The sequence below is a fragment of the Salvelinus fontinalis genome, chromosome 28, assembly GCF_029448725.1.
Source record: "Salvelinus fontinalis isolate EN_2023a chromosome 28, ASM2944872v1, whole genome shotgun sequence".
Lineage (NCBI taxonomy): Eukaryota > Metazoa > Chordata > Actinopteri > Salmoniformes > Salmonidae > Salvelinus > Salvelinus fontinalis.
In genome coordinates, this window is record NC_074692.1 from 28391457 (window position 1) to 28410193 (window position 18737).

Here is an 18737-nt window from a genome sequence, read left to right on the forward strand (position 1 = left end):
AAAAATCCCCCTGTTACTTTTGGTTTGGACCACTATGAGGTGGTCCAAAATCCCCCTGTTACTTTTGGTTTGGACCACTATGAGGTGGTCCAAAATCCCCCTGTTACTTTTGGTTTGGACCACTATGAGGTGGTCCAAATGTCAATCACCCTGTTTGACGAAATTATGAGTTTTATGTTTGAATTGTTCTACTCTTTTTATCTCTTCACATTACATGCATATCTCATAGGCTCTCTGTATATCTCTCTGGTTTCTCTCTTTCTCCCTCTGTCTCTGCTCCCCCTCCCCTCCCGTCCTCCTCTCCTCCCCTCTGAGGGCTTTGACTAAAAACATACGCTCTTTAATCACCGAGGTGACAGTCCATACCCTATGTGTGCCTCTGCCCTGCTGCAATAATAAAGGCAGGGTCAGCCTCAGTGCCAGTTCCAGGTGTAATGTGGGAGGGAGGGAGGGAGGGAGGGTGAAAGAGACTCAGGCAGGAACTGAGGGGAAGGCACTGGAAGTTGCATTTTATGCAGGAAGAAGTCCGTAGGAAAAAAATAAGAAGGAGAACTAGAGAGTTTGAAAGTTAACACGATTAAAAAATATATATTTGTAACCTTTAATTAACTAGGCAAGTCAGTTATGAACAAATTCTTATTTTCAATGACGGCCGAGGAACAGTGGGTTAAATGCGTTGTTCAGTCGCAAAATAACACATTTTTACCTTGTCAGCTCAGGGATTTGATCTTGCATCCTTTCAGTTACTAGTCCAACGCTCTAACCACTAGGCTACCTGCCACCCCTTTTACAATGATGGCCTACCCCAGCCAAACCCGGACGACACTGGGACAATTGGGGACCACCCTATGGAACTCCCAATCACGGCCAGATGTGATGCAGCCTGGATTCAAACCAGGATTCCAACGTATCCGTTTGACTTACCAGCCCTGTGGAGACTCAATGATGTCAGCTACTAACATTCCCCTCACACACTGTATCCTGTTGACTTACCAGCCCTGTGGAGACTCAATGATGTCAGCTACTAACATTCCCCTCATGCAAGAGTATTGCGTATTGACGCCTCTTGCACTGAGATGCAGTGTCTTAGACCGCTGCGCCACTCAATACAGTGTGTGAGGGGAATGTTAGTAGCTGACATCATTGAGTCTCCACAGGGCTGGTAAGTCAACAGGATACGGTGTGTGAGGGGAATGTTAGTAGCTGACATCATTGAGTCTCCACAGGGCTGGTAAGTCAACAGGATACAGTGTGTGAGGGGAATGTTAGTAGCTGACATCATTGAGTCTCCACAGGGCTGGTAAGTCAACAGGATACGGTGTGTGAGGGGAATGTTAGTAGCTGACATCATTGAGTCTCCACAGGGCTGGTAAGTCAACAGGATACAGTGTGTGAGGGGAATGTTAGTAGCTGACATCATTGAGTCTCCACAGGGCTGGTAAGTCAACAGGATACAGTAGTAGTGAGTGTTTTGGCACTTTCAAATAATGAGCCCTATGGGAGCTGGTCAAAAGTAATGCACTATATAGGGAATAGGGTGCCATTTGAGGTGCATACAGGCTGAGATGTAAAGCAGTAGAGGAATCAGAAGATCTTGTGACCCGGTGACTTGGCAGGCATGCTTCTGTCTGTCTGCGTGATGGACAAATAGAAGGGCTGGCAGCAGGGAGCACTGTGTGTGTGTGTGTGTGTGTGTGTGTGTGTGTGTGTGTGTGTGTGTGTGTGTGTGTGTGTGTGTGTGTGTGTGTGTGTGTGTGTGTGTGTGTGTGTGTGTGTGTGTGTGTGTGTGTGTGTGTGTGTGTGTGTGTGTATTAGTTCATGTGTGAGGGCTGAATTCCTGTGGAGTTCACGGTGAGGCCAGGCCCCATGGCAGAGTGCCTGCTAAGAGGGGTGGGACAGGAGAGGCCATTAATTACAGCGCTGTGACACAGGGACTGACGAGCTGTAATTGATGCCTCCTGTGCAGCAGGAGAGGAGAGGAAAAAAGAGGGGAGGTGCTTAGTCATGCAGTGAAAGGGTCACCTCTCAGCCAGGCCAGGCAGGGGGGCAAGGGGAGGCACGCTGCACCCACCAAAATGAGTAACTCTCTCATGGGCCTGTAGCCTGCACCTCCGCTAGCTAGTTAGTTTTTTTTATGCAAAGTTTTTGCGTATGGTTCTTGAATGGTTATTCTTTCTCTATCAAAGTTACCTTATAAAATAATACTTGAGATAGTCAATGTTTTGAAAAGGCAGTGAGTTGGTTTTGATTCTAGCTAGGTATTACAAGATTTTTATAAGGTTTTGTCTCCATTATGGCACATTAAAATGTTACATAACATTAGCTACAGATGTGTTTATCTATTTCAGCCATTTAGCAGATGTCGAATAAGTGAAACCAGATCAATTCGGTTTTGTAACAAGGAAACTGAAGCAAACCACATAATACAAGCTTTAATACAACATAATACAAGCATTAATACCACATAATACAAGTATAAAAAAATTGTAACAACTAACAACCACAGCGCTAGAATGCTGAGAGAGTAAGTTTCAAATTGTGCCCTTGCCTTGCTCGTGTCAGTTGAGGATGAGCAATGGCCTGTCAAACAGAGGATGGACTCCTACTTGTTAGGGTCCTTTGATCTGCCTGATGAATAATGGATAACGAATGAAGGGCCGGGTGGGTAGACAGAGGTCCTATGCGTGTGTGTGTGTGTGTGTGTGTGTGTGTGTGTGTGTGTGTGTGTGTGTGTGTGTGTGTGTTATGTATGAGAGAGGACCTTACAAGCTGCCTGAGGGTCCGTCTTTCGCTCCTTTCAGGGTTTGGGTGGCCCCCTGGTCTGCTCTCCTATCACACACACACACACACACACACACACACACACACACACACACACACACACACACACACACACACACACACACACACACACACACACACACACACACACACACACACACACACACACACACACATGCGAGAGGTAGGTGTCTGAGGAGACAGGGCTGATGGAGAGGGGAGAGGTCACTGGCAGGGCATCTGGATAGCAGAGGAGACACTCAATAACCTACATAACAGGTTGGCAGCCAGGATAGGACAGGACAGGATGGTCCGGAGACTACTGAAGTGAACTCACCAACTGACCTCAGAATTGTTTTTTCTTAGGTGACAGTTAACTTAGTGTAGGTATAATGCTTTATTACTTTTAAGCATGCCTGTATACACCTTTTATAATGTCTTAGTATAAGGTTAATTTTCAATCAAAATGGCTATTATTTAGTAACAAAGAAAAGTTTAGGGATAAGTAATGGATAAGATGTCAGAGAAGTGTTGGTTATGATATCTCATTCTACATTATGTTTACGCAAAAGTGTGAAAAGACATCTATTGAATTTTATAAATATTCTGTCAGTTGAAGTACACCAGGTAAAGTGAGGAAAACTTCAGTTCACAAGCTCACAATTCACTGTGTCTTATACTAAATTGGCCTGGACAGTAATTTATTTTTTGTTTCAAGTTAGCTACAGAGCTCTCCACCCCACCTCACTCCCACACGCTCCCGGCAGATTGACACCATCCCACCCACACCACAGATTGAAAGTGAAAAGTGAGAAATGAGAAACAGGTGTCTGTGTGCGTGCATGTGTGTGCATGTCCATGTGTGTGCATGTGTGTTTGTGTGAGTGACTGCGGTAGAGGGGCGATTCGGCTGACCTCCGCAGAGAGTGTGGTGGGTCAGGGCTGGAGTACAGGGAGAGGGGTGAGAGAGGCGTGAGAGAGGGGTGAAGGAGCCTCAGGCCTGGAGTGCCTGTTCTGTTTGTTAGTTAAGACAGTCCAGCTGGTTACAGTGACTGGTTACTGACTAGTAACTGTTTAAAGCCCATATATAGCTTAACTACTTTCTCCTGTCCTGTGGTTAACTGGTGTCACTGTTTGTGTTCCAATTGATTCATCAGTCACAGACTCATTGACTGACAGTGCTGCTTTTAGTGAGACGTCTTTATCACGCCAATTACTACTGTACCCAGGGCCTTTGTTGTCTACCCTGCAACGCTTGAGAGAGATCCCAGAGACTGGCTAGCTGGCTGACTGACTGACTGACAGGCTGACTGGCTGATGAATTGGAGTGTTGGTTGGTTGTTTAGGCTGTATAGTGTAAATGGATGCTGATGATGTTTAAGCAAGGTGTGGTTAATAAAAATTCCTCCGCAATAAATACAGTACAGGTTGTGCTGTCTCAGCTGTTTAGTTACTCATTACTCTGATGTAGTGATGATATGATGGAAGGACTTGAGGATTCAATGATATGATGGAACTATTGCTGACATACTGTGGGACTTGGGTATTTAAGACTCACTCACTTGGTGATGCACAGTAATTCAACCCCAGTCATTTTTTATCATGTGGAGGATGTCTTTTTCATGTGTTTTTACTCCCTAGTCCCCAGCTGCACTATAAGTTGGTGTGAAACAGATGACGTGATATACTGTGCCTGTCTTCCAGTCATAAATCTAGCAAATTGCCCAATGTGTTTCTCTATATATTGTATAGCGTTTGAATGATAAAACAGAGTGCTGTGCTGGCAGATCCTCTGTGCTGCCTGTCAATGACTGATCACTCAGCCCGGGCCTTTCCAGGCAGATGCTAAAACGGAGTCTTTTGACATTTAAATCGATAGGCCAGGTCCCTGTTCTTCACATAGATTCCAATGAACTTTTAACACCGGCCTTTGAAGAATGCAAATATGATCCCCCTTAGAAAGTTTACAGGAAAATTAGCAGCGGTAGAGCAGTGTCCAAACAGGGTTGAGTTATGACCCACCAGATACCTCTGCTGAGTTTAAAGGAGATGCGGTCACGGAACGTCGTCCAAAAATAAAGATAAACAGGAATAAATCTAAATCCCGGTGCTGTGCAGGGCAGGGGAGGGTGTGTGAGGGGTTGGAGGGTTAAGGCCTAGTTGATTTATGAGCCTTTTGGTATTGAAATCACACACATAAAGCTCCCGTCCTTGTGAAATCATGTGGGCGTTTCCGCCTTCCACCCCATTTAACCCCGGGCTGGTGGCACTGGTACACTGTGACCGGTCAGCCAATTGGAGCACACCTTCTATTACCGTGGACCAATGCCAGCCCTCGTAAGAGAAGGATAGCAACCATGTCACACCCACCACCTTTTATGACTTATTGTCTGTGTAATAATGGTTTTTTTCTTCGGGTTTTAAAAGCATATGATGAAAGAACCTGAAGGGTAGCTATAGTAGATGAGTGGAAAGGTTGATGGAGGGGTGGTGGAGGGTGTCAAAATGATGTAATAATAGTTACCAAAGCATGAAAGAAGTCTATGTTTCATTTTCCAGCTCTGAGAAGGAACAAGAGGAAGGAAAAGAGAGACATCTGGAAGTAGGGAGCGAGGGAAGGAAAGAGGGAACAAGGGAAGGAGAAAGGGAGGAGGGAAGGAGAGAGGAGGAGAGAAGTAGAGAGGGAGGAGGAAAGGAGGGAGGGAGCAAGGGAAGGAAAAGGAAGGAGGGAAGGAGGGAGGGGAGAAGGAGGGAGGGAGAAGGGAAGGGAGAAGAGAGGTGGGAAAGTGAGCAATATATGAGTGTTGAGAGAGCAGAGGAGGGGAAAAAAATAAATAAATAAAGAACGCCAAGCCTTCAGGTTTGATGTGGGCGTTTTTCTGACAGCTATAATTCTCCAGCCTACAGAATTTCATCAAACTGAAGTTGTGTCAAAGCTGTGCTGCGGGGCTGCGGTCCTTTCAAGTCTCCTTCTCTGACAGGTAAATTTATTAGTCCTGAAATTTGTACAGATCAGACGTCACTCATGGCAAACTGTCAAAGCGTCAGCACGGCACACAGGCAGCCTTCCTGCACTGCCCTTTGCTTTTCAATACATTTCAGCAGGGACAACGATTTCTCACTCACTCTCCAACTCAGAATTCATATATTTCTATTGATTCCTAATCTGTAAATTATCCAGACTTAACGAGTAAATAAAGTATGACATGAAGCTAAAAGCGGCAAAAGAATTAAGGCTGGAAATAATACAATTCAATGTTGATGGTTTGAAATCACAAGGATGTTTTTGAGTGGAAAGCTGACTTTGTGTTTGTTAGCTCTGGTGTTTGGTTACTATTTTCTGGGCATCTGCTCATGCACCGCATATTAAAGGTGAATGTTGGATTAACATCTGTCATGGTTGGAACGTGGGAGTTGGATGGAGGAGGAAAGAGCATAAATTAGTGTGAGGTGGTGAGTGATGGAGAGAGGCGGACGTAACCAGAGGGCATGTGTGGGTTAAACCTCACACAAGATTTATGGGCAGTGAAATAAGACTGGGTGATAAGTCAATGGACAGAGGAGCTATACAGTGAAGACAGAAGAGACTGAGGGAGTAAAAGTGAGTGAGAGACAGGGCGGTGAGAGAAAGAGAGAGGGAGATAGAAAGGGAGGGGGGAGGTTAAGGCAGTTTTCTTGGCTGCCTCTTATTAAAAACTTACTTTACCCAAACATCTGGTTCTTATATTTCAAAGTGAATTAGTTATATTGGGGTTGTCTGAAGATACATTTATCATCCAGGAAAAACACAAACATTTTAAGAAATGAAAGGTGAGGTGACACTGCTCTGATGTTTAAATAAATCATTTCAATATTATTACAAACCTACGTGCTGTTGATGGGAGAGAGCATGGAGAGAGGGAGGAGGCTCAGCTCACAGGGAAAGCCTTGTCTCAGCTTTTTAAATTGCAGGGCCCCGCTGTGTGTGGCTGCTTCCACCCCCCCCCCCCCTTCTCTCTCTCTCTCTCTCTCACTCTCTCCACTTTTTCCCTTTTCTCTATACTTCTCCAACACATTCATGTCATATTTTTAAATCATTAGTTCATTACTGTTAGTCATTTTCCTACATTCATTTAGCTAACTTCTTGTCCTCTCTCGGTGATAGGATAACATTAGCATTATGTAATTCTAAGTTTTGTTTCTTAATCAAATTATCCTCCATATACATAACCGTTCAAAAGTTTGGGGTCACTTAGAAATGTCCTTGTTGTTGAAAGAAAAGCAATTTTTGGGTCCATTAAAATTACATCAAATTGATCAGACATACAGTGTAGACATTGTTAATGTTGTAAATGACTATTGTAGCTGGAAACGGCTGATTTTTAATGGAATATCTACGTAGGCGTACAGAGGCCCATTATCAACAACCATCACTCCTGTGTTCTAATGGCACGTTGTGTTAGCTAATCCAAGTTTATAATTTTAAAAGACTAATTGATCATTAGAAAAGCCTTTTGCAATTATGTTAGCACAGCTGAAAACTGTTGTTCTGATTAAAGAAGCAGTAAAACTGACCATCTTTAGACTAGTTGAGTATCTGGAGCATCAGCATTTGTGGGTTCGATTTCAGGCTCAAAATGGCCAGAAGCAAAGACATATTTTCTGAAACTCATCAGTCTATTCTTGGTCTGAGAAATGAAGGCTGTTCCATGTGAGAAATTGCCAAGAAACTGAAGATCTCGTACAACGCTATGTATCACTCCCTTCACAGAACAGCGCAAACTGGCTCTAACCAAAATAGAAAGAGGAGTGGGAGGCCCCGGTGCACAACTGAGCAAGAAGACAAGTACATTAGAGTGTCTAGTTTGAGAAACAGACACCTCACAAGTCCTCAACTGGCAGCTTCATTAAATAGTACCCGCAAAACACCAGTCTCAACGGCAACAATGAAGAGGCTACTCCACGATGCTGGCTGGCCTTCTAGGCAGAGTTGCAAAGAAAAAGCTATATCTCAGACTATCAGGAATCAAGATAAGACCCAGATGCAGACTGTCGAAGTAACACTTTATTGTATCAACAGGGGCAGGCAAAGACAGGTCAAGGCAAGCAGAGGTCGAAAATCCAGGGTAAGGCAAAGGTACAGGACGGCAGGCAGGCTCAGTGTCAGGCAGAGAGGTCAAGCGGGCGGGTAACAGGGTCAGGACAGGCAAAGGTCAAAACCGGGAGGACTAGCAAAGAGAGGCTGGGAAACGATAGGCGCTGACAGGAAAACCGCTGGTAAGCTTGAACGAACAAGACGAACTGGCAACAAACAGACAGAGAACACAGGTATAAATACTTGGGAAGTGAAGACAAACACAAGGACAGGTGAAACAGATTAGGACATGACACAGCCTGTCCAATAAAAATTAAACATTAAGATGGGCAAAAGAACACAGACACTGGACAGAGGAATTCTGCCTAGAATGCCAGCATCCCGGAGTCGCCTCTTCACTGTTGACATTGAGACTGGTGTTTTGCGGGTACTATTTACACACGCACGCACAGACACACACGCACAGACACACACACACACACACACATACACGCTCTGACAGAGTTTCATTAAAGCCTGTCCTCCCGCCCTCTTCTCTGGCAAACTGTGAAAGACGGTCCGGAAAGAGTCCCAGATTGAGCCAGAGACAGACAGACAGACAGGGCAAAGAGAGAGTAAATGAAGGAACGGTCTGAGATGAACGACAGACAGACAGACAGGGCAAAGAGAGAGTAAGTGAAGGAACGGTCTGAGATGAACGACAGACAGACAGACAGGGCAAAGAGAGAGTAAATGAAGGAACGGTCTGAGATGAACGACAGACAGACAGACAGGGCAAAGAGAGAGTAAATGAAGGAACGGTCTGAGATGAATGACAGACAGACAGACAGGGCAAAGAGAGAGTAAATGAAGGAACGGTCTGAGATGAACGACAGACAGACAGACAGGGCAAAGAGAGAGTAAATGAAGGAACGGTCTGAGATGAACGACAGACAGACAGACAGGGCAAAGAGAGAGTAAATGAAGGAACGGTCTGAGATGAACGACAGACAGACAGACAGGGCAAAGAGAGAGTAAATGAAGAAACGGTCTGAGATGAACGACAGACAGACAGGGCAAAGAGAGAGTAAATGAAGGAACGGTCTGAGATGAACGACAGACAGACAGACAGGGCAAAGAGAGAGTAAATGAAGGAACGGTCTGAGATGAACGACAGACAGACAGACAGGGCAAAGAGAGAGTAAATGAAGGAACGGTCTGAGATGAATGACAGACAGACAGACAGGGCAAAGAGAGAGTAAATGAAGGAACGGTCTGAGATGAATGACAGACAGACAGACAGGGCAAAGAGAGAGTAAATGAAGGAACGGTCTGAGATGAATGACAGACAGACAGACAGGGCAAAGAGAGAGTAAATGAAGGAGCGTTCTGAGATGAATGACAGACAGACAGACAGGGCAAAGAGAGAGTAAATGAAGGAACGGTCTGAGATGAACGACAGACAGACAGGGCAAAGAGAGAGTAAATGAAGGAACGGTCTGAGATGAATGACAGACAGACAGACAGGGCAAAGAGAGAGTAAGTGAAGGAACGGTCTGAGGTGAACGACAGACAGACAGACAGGGCAAAGAGAGAGTAAATGAAGGAACGGTCTGAGATGAATGACAGACAGACAGACAGGGCAAAGAGAGAGTAAATGAAGGAACGGTCTGAGATGAATGACAGACAGACAGACAGGGCAAAGAGAGAGTAAATGAAGGAACGGTCTGAGATGAACGACAGACAGACAGACAGACAGGGCAAAGAGAGAGTAAATGAAGGAACGGTCTGAGATGAACGACAGACAGACAGACAGACAGGGCAAAGAGAGAGTAAATGAAGGAACGGTCTGAGATGAACGACAGACAGACAGACAGACAGGGCAAAGAGAGAGTAAATGAAGGAACGGTCTGAGATGAACGACAGACAGACAGACAGACAGGGCAAAGAGAGAGTAAATGAAGGAACGGTCTGAGATGAACGACAGACAGACAGACAGGGCAAAGAGAGAGTAAATGAAGGAACGGTCTGAGATGAACGACAGACAGACAGACAGGGCAAAGAGAGAGTAAGTGAAGGAACGGTCTGAGATGAATGACAGACAGACAGACAGGGCAAAGAGAGAGTAAATGAAGGAACGGTCTGAGATGAATGACAGACAGACAGACAGGGCAAAGAGAGAGTAAGTGAAGGAACGGTCTGAGATGAATGACAGACAGGCCTCACATTAAGACTTGGCTGCCTGCCCTGTGAACCTAAAGTTACGTGTTACTGATGAGCTTTACACCTTCAATGTGTCCATGCTTGTATTTGTCTGTGCTTGCATGTGTGCATGCAGGTACTCAAGGTCATGTGGGTTATGCATATTGTGTGACGAAACAACAGCAGTAACACAAACAGGACCATACATAGTGGAGACACACTGTATGTTCTGCTTCAGTAGGGTTGAATAGTTCCAGGTTTGGTAAGAGTAAAGCTTTACACTTCTTTATAAATATTTGGACTCACGTGGTGTGCGTGTGTGTGTGTTGGAATGACTTTAGGTTGTAATTACCTGCAGGACAGACCTCTGTAGAGGAGGACTGTAGCTGTTTGATATCATCCTGCATGGCATGCCAACACACTGTTCTGAACCTCAAATTGACAGAACCAAATGCTTCAGCGCTTTCTCCCCCCATACCGTGTGTGTGAGGTGGTCATTAGTGATAGCACAACACAGCCAGCAAGATGAAAATGTCATGTGAGTAGGGGTATGTTGACTGGGCTGTCATTATGGTGAACATGTCAAATGGTGGTTGGAGGGGGTACGATCAGCCTGACAAGTCACAGTATGAGAGAGAGAGAGTGGGGGAGAGAGAGAGAGAGAGTGAGGGAGAGAGACAGAGGCAATAAACGAGAGAAAGGGGCATAAAGAAAGATGGAGAAGGAGAGAGAGAAAGATACCAAAGGAGAGTGAAAAATAGAGAGAAAATTAGATGTACAGAGATGGGGTGAAACAGGAAGAGAAGAAGAAAGAGAAGGACTGAAAGAATGTGAAAGAGAGAAAGATAAGAAAGGGGAGGGAGAACAAGAGAGAGAAGGAGACAGAGAGATAGCAGGAAGATCTCAATTACATACTCATCGCATCCTCTCTCCTCTCTCCTCATGTCCTTCTCAAAACCCATTGGATGAGTTTTGAGAAGGAGATGAGGAGAAACGAGAGAAGGCGCAAGGAGTATGCAATTGAGATCTTCCCAAAGAGAGTGAGTGGAAAGGAAAGAGAAAGAGAGAGACTTATGCTGCTGAGGAGTAAGGAGGGGACAGACACGGCAGAGACAGCAGAGACAAAGACACTAGAGACAGTACAGACAGCACAGACAGTAGAAACAGCCGAGACAGCAGAGACAGTACAGATAGTAGAGACAGCAAAGACAGCCGAGACAGTAGGGAAAGTAGAGACAGCCGAGACAGAAACAGTAGAGACAGTAGACAGCTGAGACAGTAGACACAGCAGAGACAGTAGAGACAGCAGAGAGAGACATCAGCGACAGAGACAGTAGATACAGCAAAGATGGTAGAGACGGTAGAGACAGAGACAGCGGAGACAGAGACAGCAGAGACAAGATAGATGGTAGAGACAGTAGAGACAGTAGAGACGGTAGAGACAGCATATAAAGCAGAGACAGCAGAGATGGTAGAAACGGTAGAGATCTCAGAGACGGTAGAGATGGTAGAGGAGGTAGAGTTCTCAGAGACAGTAGAGATGGTAGAGACGGTAGAGACAGCAGAGAGTAGAGACAGGCATCAGAGACGGTAGAGATGGCAGAGACAGAGACAGTAGAGACAGTAGAGACAGTAGTATTTGGCTAAGGTGTATGTAAACTTCCGACTTCAGCTGTATATATTCTTATTTCATTCCCTTACTTAGATTTGTGTGTATTAAGAAGTTGTTGTGGAATTGTTAGATTACTTGTTAGATATTCCTGCACTGTTGGAACTAGAAGTACAAGCATTTCGCTACACTCGCAATAACATGTGCTAACCAATAAAATTTGATTTGATTTTAACTGACTTGTCCAGTTAAATAAATGTTAAATAAAATCTATAGATCTCAGTTCCATATAATGTGTTCCTATTCTCTATATAGTGCACCAGAACCCCTGGTCAAAAGAAGTGCAGTATGTATGGCAGCGTTTCGCAAACTCCGTTCTCGGGACCCCAAAGGGTGCACATATTGGTTTTTGCCCTAACACTACACAGCTGATTCAAAGCTTAGTGATTAGTTGATTATTTGAATCACCTGTGTATTGCTAGGGCAAAAACAAAACCCACTTGGTGTTCTCAGGATAAGGTTTGGGAAACGCTGATGTAGGGAATATGGTGCCATTTGGGACACAGTCACTGTAGTAGAACTTTGCTGTGTTGTCGCCATGGTAACGGTGGATTATTCCAACAGGAAGTTTAAAGCAGGACTTCCTGTCTCTGGGTCTTTGACGTCTCTCCAGTAGGAAATGATATGGTCATCTCACAGGAAGATTCCAGTCAATATTTCCACCAGTGGGTTTCTCCTAGTGACTGATGTACAGACATCAACACATCCCCTCCTCTGAGGAATGGCTTCCCTATTCCACAACAATAGGACCATAGGACCATGTTGTCATCATGTAGAACCCTGCAGCCAGTGGGAAGGTTCCATGATGATGGGTTATTGTGTTGGGGTAGACTGGAGTAATAATATTCATATAAAATATAGTTCATTATGTTTAAGGGATGTATTTAAATTAATACATTTGACCTGTTAAAGATAGTTATGCTTATACAGTTGAAGTCGGATTTAAAAAAAATATATATATATATATATTTTTTACATTTTATCCCCTTTTATCCCCAATTTTCGTGGTATCCAATCGCTAGTAATTACTATCTTGTCTCATCGCTACAACTCCCGTACGGGCTCGGGAGAGACAAAGGTCGAAAGCCATGCGTCCTCCGAAGCACAACCCAAACAAGCCGCACTGCTTCTTTAACACAGCGCGCCTCCAACCCGGAAGCCAGCCGCACCAATGTGTCGGAGGAAACACCGTGCACCTGGCCCCCTTGGTTAGCGGCACTGCGCCCGGCCCGCCACAGGAGTCGCTGGAGCGCGATGAGACAAGGATATCCCTACCGGCCAAACCCTCCCTAACCCGGACGACGCTAGCCCAATTGTGCGTCGCCCCACGGACCTCCCGGTCGCGGCCGGCTGCGACAGAGCCTCGGCGCGAACCCAGAGACTCTGGTGGCGCAGTTAGCACTGCGATGCAGTGCCCTAGACCTGAAGTCGGAAGTTTACATACACCTTAGCCAAATACATTTAAACTCAGTTTTTCACAATTCCTGACATTTAATCGTAGTAAATATTCCCTGTCTTAGGTCAGTTAGGATCACCACTTTATTTTAAGAATGTAAAATGTCAGAATAATAGTAAAGAGAATGATTTATTTCAGCGTTTATTTCTTTCATCACATTCCCAGTGGGTCAGAAGTATGCATACACTCAATTAGTATTTGGGAGCATTGCCTTCAAATTGTTTAACTTGGGTCAAGCGTTTTGGGCAGCCTTCCACAAGCTTCCCACAATAAGTTGGGTGAATTTTGGCCGATTCCTCCTGACAGAGCTTGTGTAACTGAGTCAGGTTTGTAGGCCTCCATGCTCGCACACGCTTTTTCAGTTCTGCCCACAAATTTTCTATAGGGTTGAGGTCAGGGCTTTGTGATGGCCACTCCAATACCTTGACTTTCTTGTCAATAGGGGGGGCGCTGTTTTCACTTTGGAAAAAATTGTGCCCAAATGAAACGGCCTCGTACTCTTTTCTAGATCATACAATATGCATATTATTATTACTATTGGATAGAAAACACTCAGAAGTTTCTAAAACTGTTTGAATTATATATGTGAGTAAAACAGAACTCATTTTGCAGCAAACTTCCAGACAGGAAATGAAAAATCTGAAAACGAGGCTCTGTTTCAGGGCCTGCCTATTCAACTGGCTTTTATTTATCGATATGCATGCACTTCATACGCCTTCCACTAGATGTCAACAGGCAGTGGAAGGTGGAATGGGGTGTCTAGCTTGATCTGAGGCCGAACAAGAGCTTTTGGAGTGACAGGTCCGGAATTTTCTTTGTCTTCGAAGGCGCGCTGGGGAGCTCGACATTGTCTTCTGAAAAGCGTTCGGTTTACACGGCGAATATCTCCGGCTCTGATTTTATTTGATACATATGATAATAACATCATAAAGTAGGTTTTTTCAACCGAATTTTATCAGTTTATTCAACGTTTATTGGGACTTTTGGAGTTTTCCGTTCTTTGCGTCAAGAGAGGATGGGAATGTTAGCAACCTTGGCTAGCATTGTGGCGCGAATTCGACAGAAGAAATGAACATTCTAAAACCAAACAACGATTTATTCTGGACCAAGGACTCCTTGTACAACATTCTGATGGAAGCTCAGCAAAAGTAAGAAAACATTTATGATGTTATTTTGTATTTCTGTGTAAAATGTTGACTCCTATTCTCCGCCGTTTTGGTGAGCGCTGTCTCACAATAACGCAAGCTGTATGTTATGGTAAAGTTATTTAAAAAAAATCTAACACAGCGGTTGCATTAAGAACCAGTGTATCTTTCATTTGCCATACAACAAGTATTTTTATGTAAAGTTTATGATGAGTTCTTTGGTCAGATTAGGTGAGTGTCCAAAATATCTCCGGAGATTCTGGTGAATCGATGCTACGTATTCACAATGTATAACCAGGATTTGTAGCTATAAATATGCACATTTTCGAACAAAACATAATTGTATTGTATAACATGATGTTATAAGACTGTCATCTGATGAATTTGTTCAAGGTTAGTGATTCATTTGATATCTTTTGCTGGTTTTTGCGAAAGCTACCTTTGCGGAGAATAAATGCGTTTGTGTGTTTGGCTATTGTGGTAAGCTAATATAATTCTATATTGTGTTTTCGCTGTAAAACACTTAAAAAATCTGAAATATTGGCTGGATTCACAAGATGTTTATCTTTCATTTGCTGTACACCAGCCACATCATGTATGTATATGGTAAGCTTTTACATTGGCTCCAAGGTGGCTTAGCAGTTCAGATGTCTTTTTCCGTATTGTCGTGTCGTGTCCTGTATATATATATATTTACACCTTTTCTTCACATATCTTTATTTATTTTATTATCCAAGAACTCAACTACAAAAGCTTTCCTGCAAAAGCTTTCCTGCAACCCGCTTCACCAATTACAATAAGTATTATTTACCTCAATCTGAAAATCCATCGTGTAAGATAGCCAGGGGCTAATTCAGAAGCTAGCCTGAAAGCTAACCAGAAGCTACTCCGATAGCTAGCCAGAAGCTAATCTGTAGCTGCCCCGAAATTAGCCGGTTTGCTGGCTAGCGTTGGTGTTTCAGCTGCCCACGTTTTGCGGTCATCAGCTATTCCTTTAGCTCGATAATCTACCGGCACTTTTGTGCAACGCGACTCGGACCGGAGCATTCCGGGACTTTTTTTCTCTCAGTTTCCCCGGATTCCAACCGCAGGCTCTGGACACTTGCACCTTGATTTCGCAGCTAGCTAGCTGCATACCGTGTGACTATTGGCTTACGTCGACCCCGGAGCAAACTCAAATCATGCTGGAGCTAGCCAGCTGAGGAGTTCCATCACCATCCGGACCCGTTTCTTTTGTTGCTGCTGCAGATACGGAACCCCACCGGGCCTTCACGACTGACTGCCGACGTTATCTGCCCGAGGGATTTATCCAACCGGCACCTCCGTCCCGACGTTACCTGAACGCTCATCTGAGGCCCGCTAATCGTTAGCTGTCTTATCGGCTGCTATCTGAACAAAATCCCACTACACGGAACCTACCGACGGAAACGCACGAGGTATCTACAAACAGACCTCCATCCTATGCTGCTACCGATAGCCATATACCCGGCCAGCTGTCTGGATCGCCACGACCCCAACCAACCTCTACTCACTGGACCCTTATTGATCACTCGATTAAGCATGCCTCTCCTTAATGTAAATATGCCTTGTCCATTGCTGTTCTGGTTAGTGTTTATTGGCTTATTTCACTGTAGAGATTCTAGCCCTGCTCTCTATACCATATCCAACCTCTCAGTTCCACCACCCACATATGCAATGACATCACCTGGTTTCAATGATGTTTCTAGAGACAAGATCTCTCTCATCATCACTCAATACCTAGGTTTACCTCCACTGTATTCACATCCTACCATACCTTTGTCTGTACATTATTCCTTTAAACTATTTTATCGCCCCCAGAAACTTCCTTTTACTCTCTGCTCTAGTAGCTCTAGGCGACCAATTCTCATAGCTTTTAGCCGTACCCTTATCCTACTTCTCCTCTGTTCCTCTGGTGATGTAGAGGTGAATCCAGGCCCTGCAGTACCTGGCTCCACTCCTATTCCCCAGGCGCTCTCTTTTGATGACTTCTGTAACCGTAATAGCCTTGGCTTCATGCATGTTAACATTAGAAGCCTCCTCCCTAAGTTTGTTTTGTTCATTGCTTTAGCACACTCTACCAACCCGGATGTTTTAGCCGTGTCTGAATCCTGGCTTAGAAAGACCACCAAAAATTCAGACATTTTTATCCCCAATTACAATATTTTCAGACAAGATAGAACGGCCAAAGGGGGCGGTGTTGCAATCTACTGCAAAGACTGCCTGCAGAGTTCTGTTATACTATCCAGGTCTGTTCCCAAACAATTTGAACTTCTACTTTTAAAAATCCACCTCTCTAAAAATAAGTCTCTCACCGTTGCCGCCTGCTATAGACCACCCTCTGCCCCCAGCTGTGCTCTGGACACTATATGTGAACTGATTGCCCCCCATCTATCTTCAGAGCTCGTGCTGCTAGGCGACCTAAATTTGAACATGCTCAACACCCCAGCCACCCTACAATCTAAGCTTGATGCCCTCAATCTCACACAAATTATCAATGAACCTACCAGGTACCACCCCAATTCCGTAAACACGGGTACCCTCATAGATATCATCCTAACAAACTTGCCCTCCAAATACACCTCTGCTGTTTTCAACCAAGATCTCAGCGATCACTGCCTCATTGCCTGCATCCGTAATGGGTCAGCGGTCAAACGACCTCCACTCATCACTGTCAAACGCTCCCTGAAACACTTCAGCGAGCAGGCCTTCCTAATCGACCTGGCCGGGGTATCCTGGAAGGATATTGATCTCATCCCGTCAGTAGAGGATGCCTGGTCATTTTTTTAAAATGCCTTCCTCACCATCTTGAATAAGCATGCCCCATTCAAGAAATTTAGAACCAGGAACAGATATAGCCCTTGGTTCTCTCCTGACCTGACTGCCCTTAACCAACAGAAAAACATCCTATGGCGTTCTGCATTAGCATCGAACAGCCCCCGTGATATGCAACTTTTCAGGGAAGCCAGAAACCAATATACACAGGCAGTTAGAACAGCCAAGGCTAGCTTTTTCAAGCAGAAATTTGCTTCCTGCAACACAAATTCAAAAAAGTTCTGGGACACCGTAAAGTCCATGGAGAATAAGAACACCTCCTCCCAGCTTCCAACCACTCTGAAGATAGGAAACACTGTCACCACCGACAAATCCACTATAATTGAGAATTTCAATAAGCATTTTTCTACGGCTGGCCATGCTTTCCACCTGGCTACCCCTACCCCGGACAACAGCACTGCCCTCCCCTCTACTACTCGCCCAAGCCTTCCCCATTTCTCTTTCTCCCAAATACAGTCAGCTGATGTTCTTAATGAGCTGCAAAATCTGGACCCTTACAAATCAGCCGGGCTAGATAATCTGGACCCTTTCTTTCTAAAACTATCTGCTGAAATTGTTGCCACCCCTATTACTAGCCTCTTCAACCTCTCTTTCGTGTCGTCTGAGATCCCCAAAGATTGGAAAGCAGCTGCGGTTATCCCCCTCTTCAAAGGGGGGGACACCCTTGACCCTAACTGCTACAGACCTATATCTATCCTACCCTGCCTTTCTAAGGTCTTCGAAAGCCAAGTCAACAAACAGATTACCGACCATTTCGAATCACACCACACCTTCTCCGCTATGCAATCTGGTTTCAGAGCTGGTCATGGGTGCACCTCAAGGTCATAAACGATATTGTAACCGCCATCGATAGGAAACAATACTGTGCAGCCGTATTCATTGACCTGGCCAAGGCTTTTGACTCTGTCAATCACCACATCCTCATTGGCAGACTCGACAGCCTTGGTTTCTCTAATGATTGCCTCGCCTGGTTCACCAACTACTTCTCTGATAGAGTTCAGTGTGTCAAATCGGAGGGTCTGTTGTCCGGGCCTCTGGCAGTCTCTATGGGGGTGCCACAGGGTTCAATTCTTGGACCGACTCTCTTCTCTGTTTACATCAATGATGTCGCTCTTGCTGCTGGTGATTCTCTGATCCACCTCTACGCAGACGACACTATTCTGTATACTTCTGGCCCTTCTTTTGACATTGTGTTAACAACCCTCCAGACGAGCTTCAATGCCATACAACTCTCCTTCCGTGGCCTCCAACTGCTCTTAAATACAAGTAAAACCAAATGCATGCTCTTCAACCGATCGCTGCCTGCTCCTGCCCGCCTGTCCAACATCACTACTTTGGACGGCTCTGACTTAGAATATGTGGACAACTACAAATACCTAGGTGTCTGGTTAGACTGTAAACTCTCCTTCCAGACCCACATCAAACATCTCCAATCCAAAGTCAAATCTAGAATTGGCTTCCTATTCCGCAACAAAGCATCCTTTACTCATGCTGCCAAACATACCCTTGTAAAACTGACCATCCTACCAATCCTCGACTTCGGTGATGTCATTTACAAAATAGCCTCCAAAACCCTAC